Source organism: Oncorhynchus keta, chromosome 37, assembly GCF_023373465.1.
Source record: "Oncorhynchus keta strain PuntledgeMale-10-30-2019 chromosome 37, Oket_V2, whole genome shotgun sequence".
NCBI classification, from domain to species: domain Eukaryota; kingdom Metazoa; phylum Chordata; class Actinopteri; order Salmoniformes; family Salmonidae; genus Oncorhynchus; species Oncorhynchus keta.
The window spans coordinates 14,804,384-14,817,502 of NC_068457.1; positions in this window are offsets into that span (position 1 = coordinate 14,804,384).

Here is a 13,119-nt window from a genome sequence, read left to right on the forward strand (position 1 = left end):
CATATATATTTTGATCCTAACAAACTCCCCAGTCCCTGCCGGTGACAAGAATACCTATAACATGCTGCTGCCACCACAATACTTGAAAATTCAAATGGATCAACAACATTGCTTTCACTCCACATTCCTGGCCTGTTTGAAAAAGTGAAAGGACGAAGCTTGTGTTAAAAAAAATCCATTCCAAATCACTCATTCGATTTGAAACAAGAAATGTAGTTGTCCGAGTCAATTTCCCCTTCAACTGATTATTGCAGCAGAATTATTGTCTGTGAAAGCTTACTGCACCCATGCCACAGTTAATTAAGTATATGCCTTTCAACTAATTGATACCATCAAAATGTATATAAAAAACACTGGGAGACTTCGAAATGAAGCTTTATCTCATCTATAGTAGCAGATTAAACAGTTAATTGAAACAGATAAACACATATTCCAAATTCAAGGTTTATGGCTGCTTACTTTTCCCCCTTAGGGATCAAGGTAATTGAATTGAATTGATTGTAGATGGCCAGTAGCCTGTTACTGACAGACAATCCGAAAAGGTATTCTACTGTGAATATGGTTTCTAGGTAGATGTCTTAACAAGCTATCTCAGTTTAGGTTGAACTAGGGCACTATTTCTTTAGGAAACAAATATTGATCAGTACAAATCAGTTTGATCTCTGATGGATCCATTTGATCTATGTGTAATTTGAGCTTTGGTAGCTGATAGGTCAAAGGTCACAAGAGAAACAACTTAATATGATGAATGGTATTTCCATTCTCTCACTTCTCCTGTTTTGCAATCAAACAACATCATTCAAATCACTGAGTAATTGGAAAGAAGTTCAAACTTGGAAGAAAAAAAGAAAAGAAAAGGGGACCAAAATGATCCTCCACTTGTAATCAAAGCCATAGGTCAAGTGGTTTACCTGAATTAATATGCATAGTCCTATCTGAAGCAGGTAGCAACTTTAGTCCCCTACTTTGAGCAGTTCTGTAATGGTTCCAACCAACAAAGTGCACTGTGAACGAAGCAACATCAATTGCTGCACACTCCATGACAGCATTAGTTGTCCTGCTTTCCATGCCATTCTCCCCTCTTATCTGAGATGCAGTATGTGAAGTCTGACACCTCATTTGCAGAGGGAGCGACACGACACATTTTCTGGCCTACCCAGACAAAGGATCCAAGTCCCCTGTCTGTGAACCTTGCAAATCTGATTACAATATACAGTAGCATATCAAACGAGAGACTAGAGATTGCAGCAAACGCAGTCTCATCCCACTGTGATGTTCTTAGACCGATTGCGAGCTCACAAAATAAAAACAACTATCATAATTGCCTAGAATTGAAGCAAGACCACTTTCTCTTGGTCACAGAAGGACGGAATCACCTTGTTCTTAAAGCTGAAGTTTTAATGAGTCAGCAGGCATTTGAATGGGGTCTGTGTGTCGCTCATAGGACTCTGGACATAAAATGCTGTATTTTACAGTTATAAGAAAGGTCAAATATTATAGTAAGCTGTTTATAACTTGATTGTTACTATATTTAGAAAGTATTACAATCATTTCAAGCCATATTCCCCCACTTTTGATTAATAGAAAAACTAATTATTTATGATTCGTTATGTTTTCATATTTATATCATATCTGTACTGTGTACATGAGCTTTTTTCCTCAAAAGTTACTACACCTCAGCACCTTATAAAAAAACAAGCATTAGTATGTATTATTTATAGCCCCCTCGTGATAAAAATATATAATTTGGGGCAATGTTCCCGTGTATGTCGCTTATGCCTAGACGCTGGAGAGCATCATGGCATATACGTAAATAATATTATTTAATTGGGCAGTGGATTGACACCAACTCCTTGAGTGGTCTTTAAGAACTTTGATGAACAAACATTCTGAAAACCTCAGTGCTGGGTGTTTACATGACGGTGTTGGGCGGCAGCCTGAAAATAATCAAAATCCACCTCCCTCATACTGCCGGCAGCAAAGTTGGTATCTTTCTTGCTTCGTCACAGAATCAATAAAGAAAGGGTAGTGGAAGTTTCTGTTCATGGTATTTAAAGGGATAGTTTAACTGCTATAGTAGCCTAAATGATAGAAGAGCTATTTCCATGTTAAGATGTTATAGGATGCATTCACCATTGTTTTTGAGGGTAGGCCACTCTGGTAGGCCTACATTATGATCATAATTGTGCTGACTGGGTAAACGCATCCTGGCAGATTCTATCACATGTTGTCTATAGTGTAATTTGGAAAATTGACCTGTGGTATATTCTGAGAATGAGCAGAAGGGCCGTTTCTATAATTTTGGAGGCCCTAATTTATTTATTTGTATTTTTTTACCTTTATTTTACTAGGCAAGTCAGTTAAGAACAAATTCTTATTTTCAATGACGGCCTAGGAACAGTGGGTTAACTGCCTGTTCAGGGGGAGAACGACAGATTTGTACCTTGTCAGCTTGGGGATTTGAACTTGCAACCTTTCAGTTACTAGTCCAACACCCTAACCACTAGGCTACCCTGCCACCCCAAAGCGTGATTTGGTTAGGGAGGCCCACCTCGAAGGGGAAAATATATTAGTGGCCCCATATTTTGTCAGCGGCTATAAACATTTGCAGCTTTAAAGTTAATGTCTTGCAATTTTACACATTTTTCAATGGGGCAGAGCAAACATTTTGCCATGGGGCGGAGAAACATTAATCGTTTTAAAGCACATTTCCTGGAGTTCGACAAGTCTTGCCATGGGTTGGAGAGAACCTGTTTTTTCAGTTTTAAATACTAATTTCCTGCAGTTCTTGTCACTTTCGTTTAGAGATGGATTGGACCAAGGTGCAGAGTGGTAGGCGTACATCATACATTTATTAAATGAACACCAAAAAACAGCAACTATCCAAAAACAAGATCCCACAAACTAAAGGTGGAAAAAATGCTGCCTAAGTATGATCCCCAATCAGAGACAACGGTAGACAGCTGCCTCTGGTTGGGAACCATACCCGGCCAACAAAGAAATAGAAAAACTAGAATGCCCATCCAAATCACACCCTGACCTATCCAAATAGAGAAATAAAAAGGCTCTCTAAGGTCAGGGCGTGACAGTTCTATTCATTTTGCCATGGGATGGAGAGAACATCTTGCAGTTTTAATGCAAATTTCCTGAAATTCTACATATTGTGCCACAACTTATGCCATGTTCATATGATATCTGGGTGAGAGTGACTAACAAAATCAATGGGGGCCCCATGGAGGTCAGAGCCCCTGGACAAGTGCCTTGTAAGCCAGGTCAGTAATTCGGCCATGATGACAGCAATATTTAGGTACAGTTGAAGTCAGAAGTTTACATTCACTTAGGTTGGAGTCATTAAAACTTGTTTTTCAACCATTGCACCATATTCTTGTTACTTTGTGCATGACACAAGTAATTTTTCCAACAATTGTTTACAGACAGATTATTTCACTTGTAAATCACTGTATCACAATTCCAGTGGGTCAGAAGTTTAAATACACTAAGTTGACTGTGCCTTTAAACAGCTTGGAAAATTCCAAAAAAGTATGTCATGGCTATTGAAGCTTCTGATAGGCTAATTGACATAATTTGAGTCAATTGGAGGTGTACCTGAGGATGTATTTCAAGGCCTACCTTCAAACTCATCTGAAAATCAGAAGAAATCAGCCAAGACCTCCACAAGTCTGGTTCATCCTTGGGAGCATTTTCCAAATGCCTGAAAGTACCACGTTCAATTGAACGCAAGTATAAATACCATGGGACCAGGCAGCCATCAAACCACTCAGGAAGGAGATGGGTTCTGTCTCCTAGAGATGAACCTACTTTGGTGCAAAAAGTGCAAATCAATCCCAGAACAACAGCAAAGGACCTTGTGAAGATGTTGGAGGAAACAGGTACAAAACTATCTATATCAACAGTAAAACAAGTCCTATATCAACATAACCTGAAAGGCTGGGGTGACAGCATCATGTTGTGGGGGTGCTTTGCTGGAGGAGGGACTGGTGCACTTTACAAAATAGATGGCATCATAAGGTAGGAAAATTATGTGGATATATTGAAGCAACATGTCAAGACATCAGTCAGGTAGCAAATGGGTCTTCCAAATTGTCACACTCTGACCATTATTTGAGTTGTTTGTTTCTATGTTTTGTTTGGTCAGGGTGTGATATGAGTGGGCATTCTGTTGTTCATTCTATGTTCCCACCTTATTGTGGGAAGCTTGTGGAAGGCTACCCAAAATATTTGACACAAGTTAAACAATTTAAGGCAATTCTACTAAATACTAATTGAGTGTATGTAAACTTCTGAGCTACTGGGAATGTGATGAATGAAAAAAAGCTGAAATAAATCATTTTCTCAACTATTATTCTGACATTTCACATTCTTAAAATAAAGTGATGATCCTAACTGACCTAAGACAGGAAATTTTTACTAGGATTAAATGTCAGGAATTGTGAAACTGAGTTTAAATGTATTTGGCTTAGGTGTATGTAAACTTCCAACTTCAACTGTAGCTGGCTAGACTAACTTACCTAGCAATCTATAAAATGTTTGCTCACATGGGCTAATTGAGTGAATTTCAAAATTGCACATTGTGTATTCCACTATCCTAACTAATAGTAAGGAAACAACACTGGAGAGCATCATGGTATACAAATAATATTATATAATTGGGCAGTGTTCCCACACCAATGCATTGAGTGGTCTCTAATAACTTTGATGAACAAACATTCTGAAAATGACATGTTTTATATGATCCCCTCCGTCACTCCTCACTCCTGGATCCCCTCCCTCCCTCACTCGTCCCTCACTCCTGAAAAGATCCAAAATCCACCTCTCATTTCATACAACAATCTGTCTTGCTTCTTCATAGAAGTAGTAAAGAAAGGGCAGTGGAAGTGTCTGTTTATAAAAAATAAAAATAAACTTTATTTAACCAGGTAGGCTAGTTGAGAACAAGTTCTCATTTACAACTGCGACCTGGTCAAGATGAAGCAAAGCAGTGTGAAAAAAACAGAGTTACACATGGGATAAACAAACGTGCAGTCAATAACATAATAGAAGAATCTGTATACAGTGTGTAAATCGGCCAATAGCGGTGAAGTAATTACAATTTAGAAATTTACACTGGAGTGATATATGTGCAGATGAGGATGTGCAAGTATAAACCAGTATAAATATTGGTGTGCAAAAGAACAGAAAAACAAAAACAAATATGGGGATCAGGTAGGTCGTTGGTTGGATGGGCTATTTACAGATGGGCTGTGTACAGCTGCAGCGATCGGTAATCTAATCTAACAGCTGACGCTTAGTGAGGGAGATATAAGTCTCCAACTTCAGTGATTTTTGCAATTCGTTCCAGTTGTTGGCAGCAGAGAACTGTAAGAAAAGGCATCCAAAGGAGGTGTTGGCTTTGGGGTTGACCAGTGAAATACACCTGCTGGAGCATGTGCTATGGGTGGGTGTTGCTATGGTGACCAGTAAACTGAGATAAGGCAGGGCTATACCTAGCAAAGACTTATAGAATACCTGAAGCCAGTCGGTTTGGCGACGAATATGTAGCGAGGACCAGCCAACGAGAGCATACAGGTTGCAGTGGTGGGCAGTATACAGGGCTTTGGTGACAAAACGGATGGCACTGTGATAGACTCCATCCAACGTTCTGAGTAGAGTGTTGGAGGCTAATTTGTAAACAACATCGTTGAAGTCAAGGATCGGTAGGATAGTCCGTTTTATGAGGGTAAGTTTGGCAGCATGAGTAAAGGAGGCTTTGATGTGAAATAGGAAGCCAATTCTAGATTTAACCTTGAATTGGAGATGCTTAATGTGAGTTTGGAAGGAGAGCTTACAGTCTAGCCAGACACCTAGGTATTTATAGGTGCCCACATATTATATGTCAGAACCGTCCAGAGTAGTGATGCTAGTCGGGCGGGTGGGTGCTGGCAGCGATCGGTTGAAGAGTATGCATTTAGTTTTACTAGCATTTAAGAGCAGTTGGAGGCCACAGAAGGAGTGTTGTATGGCATTTAAGCTTGTTTGGAGGTTTGTTAACACAGTGTCCAAAGAAGGGCCAGATGTATACAGAATGGTGTCGTCTGCGTAGAGGTGGATCAAAGAATAACCAGCAGCAAGAGCGACATCGTTGATATATACAGAGAAAAGAGTCTGCCAGAGGTCCGGACAACAGGCCCTCAGATTTGACACACTGAACTTATCTGAGAATTAGTTAGTGAACCAGGCGAGGCAGTCATTAGAGCAACCAAGGCTGTTGAGTCTACCGATAAGAATATGGTGATTGACAGAGTCTTGGCCAGGTCGATGAAGACGGCTGCACTGTACTGTCTTTTATCAATGGAGGTTATGATATCGTTTAGGACGTTGAGCTTGGCTGAGGTGCACCCGTGACCAGCTCAGAAGCCAGATTGCATAGCGGAAAGGTACGGTGGGATTCGAAATTAGTCGGTGATCTGTTTGTTCACTTGGCTTTTGAAGACTTTAGAAAGGCAGGGCAGGATGGATATAGGTCTGTAACAGTTTGGGTCTAGAGTATCTCCCCCTTTGAAGAAGGGGATGACCACGGCCGCTTTCCAATCTTTAGGAATCTCAGACAAAACAAGAGTTCGAACAGACTAGAAATAGGGGTTGCAACAATGGCGGAGGATAACTTTAGGAAGAGAGGCTCTAGATTGTCTAGCCCAGCTGATTTGTAGGGATCCAGATTTTGCAGCTCTTTCAGAACATCAGCTGTCTGGATTTTGGTGAAGGACATGTAGTGTGGGGGGTTGCTGCAGGGGGTGCTGATATGTTAGCCAGGGTAGGGGTAGCCAGGTGGAGAGCATGGCCAGCCGTAGAGAAATGCTTATTGAAATGATCGATTACCATGGATTTATCAGTGTTGACATTGTTTCCTCATCTCAGTGCAGTGGGCCGCTGGGAGGAGGTTCTCTTTTTCTCCATGGACTTTACAGGGTCCCAATTTAAAGGGATAGTTCACCCAAATTACAAAAATTACCCTGGTATATATATATATATGTGTATATACGTGTGTGTGTGTGTGTGTGTGTGTATGTATATATACGTATGTATGTATATATATATATATATTTCAAGCAGGTAGCTGCACTCTGTGGAAGACTAGTGCCTTAGAATGGTGAAATGGTGTTTGTAGTTTCAGGCTTGGATCAGCCATTATCCTTCTCCTACATTGTATAGCACAACGTATTAAAGGAATCTGCAGGTAATTTGAGTAATTTTGTAAATTGTATCAGGGAACCAATGATTATGCTTTGAATAGAGTAAATGTGTGCATATGGAAGGGCCCTCTCTTTCCTTTGATGAGATGAAACATTTCCATTTGAGGGGTTGCTAACCACCTGGCACCATACGCAGGCCGCAATTTGAAAACAGCGGGTGCTTGGCAAGTCTTGGAAATATAATTAATACCACTAGCAATGGTAAGAAATTACACTAGACTATATTAATACAACATATAGTATGTGTAGTATGGAGACTGCCCAGGCTATCCGAACCCCTCAAAAATGTTGTACAATGATCAAAGATGTTGTTTTTTAAATTTGGGTACTGTAAGTATTTTTCTTTACAAGGCAGAGAGTAGAGACCGTCTTAAGTGTGTCTTTGTGTTGATGATTACTGTCCTTGACTCCAATGTATTTAAGACCCTTGTGGGTTGGTGTTGGCACATCCAATGTACTGTTGATTGGTTTCCAGCTGTGTCTGTCATCTAATAAATCAGCCCATCCTCTCTCCCTTCACCCACCGCTACTCAAAGTCAAGTTGGTGCGTAAACAGCACACTAACATTATTTTAAGAAAAATGACAAAACTCTAACCTACCGCATCCTTAAATGAATCTCAAAACTGGACTGGTTTCAGTTCCCTGATAATACTTCCCTGTCACCGGAGGTTTGGACACATAAACATAACATCAACAGTAAACCCCGTTCTGAATAAATGCAACAAGGAACCCTCTTGCTCTCGGTTCAGATGGAACGCAGAGTCTGAGGGCTGTCTGAGAGGAGGAGTGCGTTTTGTGAAGAGTGATTGCACGAGGACAGCAGTGGCACAAGATGTACTCTATAGAGTGATTAATTCAGGACCCAATGTGATTTATTGCCCCTCCACTCCTGTTTTGTAGGTCACTTTGGTGCCACATCAGTCAAGCTGTGCAAACACGGGTCCGATATCAGCGCTGAATACATTTAAGAAAGACACACAATGAAAAGCAGAATGCAAGATCAAATATGTTCATAACATTTGTGTTGGTGTCGGGTCTGAAGCAACACTGTGACAGGGACGGTAACAATGCAAAAATGAGAATGCAACAAGGTAGCCTATCACTGCAGTGGCAAAGCAAGGCCCCAAATTAATAAATTTGGTAAAGGAAGATGGGCTTTGATTGGTGGACATTATCATTGAATATTGATGCAAAACCACAATAAATTAAAATGTGTCAAATAAATAAATACACATTATCAGTTTTATCTGACTCACATGTCTTCATGTAGAAAAAGGTATTGAGTTAATTGAGCCAAAGATGTATGCAGATAAATGTCTGAGGAATTCCAGTAGGCTTAAGTGACTGAAATAAAGCCTTCATTTGAAACTCAAATTAATGGTTGCTAAGCAACATCAATCCTGCAATCCTTTTTTTTTACTCTGCTCATGTTAATACATTTTTTTCCACTGTGGCTCAAGGATTATTAATGAAAATGTCTAATGAGAAACGTATTTAAAACATTGAAGTCAAAAGAAGTAAGCTACTGTAACAAGGCTGTGATGTCCCGAGTATTACGTTGGTTGACAACAACTCCTTCCTAAATCGCCTCCTCTCCAATTTGCTTCGATATACACAAACACATGATTCCTACTCAGTGTAGAAAGGTCGTATTCACCCCTGAGAGTAGAGCAGCAGCTGGAACATGTTATGGCTCAGTACCTCATGATTCACTTCTCAGGCCAGAGCTGTGTGTCAACTTACCAAGTGTCCTGCACATTGAACACTGTACAATGCACCAGTCCCCAGGGAAGCACAGCTTTTTTTATCCAAGGGTTCAGTTTTTGACAGCAAATAGTGCCTCATTGAACTACACGATCCATTTTAATTGTGAAGTGCACTCAAGGAAAGCTTCTGTGGTCTGCCCCTTTGATATCAATAACATGCACAAGTTATAATTAGCTTGGATAATTCCATCCTTCTCGTCCAGGGTTACGTTCACCAAGGGGCTTCAGGGGACGCTCTGATCGTATTAAAATATGAAATATTGTTTATGTACTTGCTAAAAGCCTAGGTGCCACTCCAAAATAAATTTCCCTTGCATTAAGTCAACCTCTGTGTTTGTGTGTCTGTTGTGATGTGTGAAGTTAATTTGTGTGAGCGTGTACGAGCAGTGTGTGTGTATATGTGTGTGTCGGGTGGGGTACTTTCTGAAATTCTGATTGCAAATTAATACATAAATATCAAAATCCTCATTAATGCAAGCAATGAAGTAGGTGAAAAGAAAAAGGGAGCAATATATTATACTTTCAGCACCAAGTCCAGCCATATTGTAGTTCAAAGACAAGATGAAGTGATTTCTATTGGCAGGGCCGGCTCTATAATGGCTTTATCTGACACAAACACTCTTGTTAGTGGCTCCGACTACTATAAGTTTCCATTTATATTGAGCATATAATCTATTATGCAGACCTATTGATTGATCATTTTCTTTCCACTGTGAAAGCAATAGTTTATGTGTCAGAATGTCTCTAGGTGTTGACGTTCTTTCCCAGTCATAATGTTTAAAGGTCTCACTCTACCACTATTACAAGCAAGGTGTGCAAACATGGATGGATGTAGTGGAGTGTAAAACCTGGCAAACAGTGTTTACTCCCTATTTTGATATGGTGAATATACTGTAGTTTACACATCAAATGCTAGCAAGTTAGCAATGCTAACGTTAACATTTATGTTGATCACTGCACAGTCATCTCAGGTGTTCAGTGTTTAGCCACCTTTTACACCACTATATCACAGGCGGAAATCACTCAACACTTGCCTGTCCTCCTCCATCTTTGACAAGGTGCATGGCCGTTGATGTACAGTAGATTGCAGGAGGTTTGCTAGCCTTGAGGGCCAAGTTGAGGGCCAAGATATTACCTGCCTTCATTCGAAATGTATGTTTTTATTATTATTTATATTTTTGCCTATGTAAAGATTTGAGATAACACTGTAATGAAAAGCGCTATATAAATGACATGTATTGTTATTATTAATAGACGTGAGGACCGCTGTGCACAGCCTACATCACCCTGGGGCGAACCAATGCAGTCATCAGCAACAGCATCAGGGTAGCAGAGGAAACCTCTCGAAGGCTGTGGATAAAGAGGAAGAGAAACCGCGGGGGTCGGCTAAGACATTGCTAATTGTATTCCATGATCAACTAACAGGAGGCTAAGCCATCTCAATTGGACGGACCAAAAATACTGTCTCTCTGTTAAATGTGAGTAATATTATCAATGACACAATGTATGTCAGGGTCTGATGGTACTGTACGTCAGACTGATTTCCTCCGAGACATTCACAGATTCTCATTACTTTGAGACAGATTCTGCTCCTTATTTCTTGGCTCGACTACAAAAGAGTCAGACAGACAATGACGGCAAAGCCTAGGCATAATGTTAGTGGAGGTTTTATCATGTCATTCCGGATTTGTGAGGACAAGGATACAGGCAATAGTAAAGGAAAGAGCAAGGTTGCTGTAAGCCTTCTGGAAGTTTAATATGAGTAATAACACAGAATTTACTTTATAAGAAAACACTTCTTTTTTTTTAAGTGCCTCAATGTTTTCTCTCTAAGACCTTGAACTTATCTCGACCGAGACTGTTTGGTATTGAACAAACAAACAGTTTGGTATTGAATGGACAATCAGTTGCATAAAGGATGAAAAACATGCATAATACAAGATAAGATTAAGATACAATCATGAAAATGTAAAACGTTATTTGCTTTGAATTTTGGACAGCCTTTGTGTTACAATTTCAACATGAAAATAAAAAGATCAAACATGAATAGCTTGGTTTCTTTCTTAATTACAACATAAAGTTATGCTTTTGATCAAGAAATGTATTTTTTTGATGTATATTGAAATATCACAAAAATAAAAGAGTGAATGCAATGGAATTGAATCACAAAATATGACTCCATATTTAAGATTCAAATCACTCGTTTATATTTCCTCACACTTCTATATGCATTATAAATGAGGGCATCGTTATATTCATCAAACCGTACACCAACGTAACCATATGTCACGATTTAGCTTGTTCTGTTTGTCTTGCTTGCTGTAAACAGACGGACAGAGAACGAGAGAGAGAGAGAGTCACAGTCCTGATGCAAAGCTACCTGTGAGTTTCTCTTATTTCCATCTGCACGATTGATGACATTTTCCCTAATCCACCCGTTTGTTGTCAAAGACACTTCATCTCTCTCCAACCTGGGAAATAGCCCTTATGAAAATGTGTTTCATAAACAAGTGACTCAAGCTTGGAAAATAAACACAAACAGTGTTCATATTGCGTTGTCAGACGAAGAGTACTTTCAGAAACGAGATAAGTCATTGCCTTCGGGCTGTCAACTGAAGCTTTAGGCCCACAACTACACATAAAGAGAAAGCATATCGATACTGCCTGCCTCAAGGAGACGGCATCACAACCTATGCACCCATACAGAAACAGTCATGTCCACCTTACTCTAACATGTGAACTACTTCACATTGGACTGGAAACTCCTGACAGTGACAATAGGGAAATGATCTGTTCATAAGACAGAGCTGCTGAAACTGTCTCAATCAATATCTCCAAACAGAGACGTGTAATTCCATAAGCATTATAATGTTACGGCACTCTTAGTAATCTGGACATGCTGAGTCTAAACTGGGGCGAGAGGAAAGGGTGATTCACAACGTTAACTGTTAACGTCCACTTGTAACTCTCTCATTCAGTTTGATGGCTTGAGGAGAACAAGCCTGCAAGCCGCTTTACTTCCTCACGATCTCATTAGCTAAAAGTGCAGTGCCAGCCCTGCAGAGTAAGAGCAACAGCACAATCAATTATTTGTCTGTTTCTCAGACAATCACACTAGAATCAATTCAAAGTCAGAAACATCAGGTTACCTATGAGCATCACTTGAAAATAACTCCAATAGTCTAGTGATACTTTGTGTCTCTCTCTCTTTAGCAGTTCATACATTTTAGAAATGAAGGACTAGATGGGGAAACATAGAAAGAAAATTAGACATAAAATGGAAATGTTAATGTGAGGACTTCATTGGAAAATAGACACTGGCTTTTATGATGTTAAATTGCACATACATTTTATATGCACTTCTAATATGCCATCATGTAAATGAGGTCATTCGGGTTAGAGAAATAACTTTAAGGCGGGAGATAATGGAGTTACTTCCCCTCAATGCATATATATCAAATGAATTTAATTACAAGGGGGAGGTAAGCCTCCCTAGATAGAGAGAGGACGGTGATTCAGTTCGCAGAGGACGGTGTGTATATATTCACATGTATTGAGTACTACGTCCTGACGAAACCTGAAGGTGACTCAATCTCCTTTGCACCAATGGTACTGTGTAGCTCAGTTGGTAGAGCATGGCACTTGCAATGTCATGATTGTCATGGGTTTGATTCACGCTGGGGCCAACCATACAAAAAATGTGTGCACATGCATGACTAAGTCACCTTGGGTAAAAGCATCTTATAAATGATTTATATTGAACATAAATGTTGGTTTCATGAGCTGAAACAACCTTTGTTTACTTCACTGTTTGTCAGCATTTCTCCTTTTCCAAAATAATCCATCCACCTGAAAGGTGTAGCATATCAAGAAGCTGATTAAACAGCATGATCATTACATGCTGATCATTACATGTTGAGGGAGTGTGCAATTGGCATGCTGACTGCAGGAATGTCCAGCAGAGCTGTTGTCAGAGAATTTAATGCTAATTTCTCTACCATAAACCACTTCCAATGCTGTTTTAGATAATTTGGAAGTACGTCCAACTGGCCTCATAACTGCAGACCACGTGTAACAACGCCAGCCAAGGACCTCCACATCT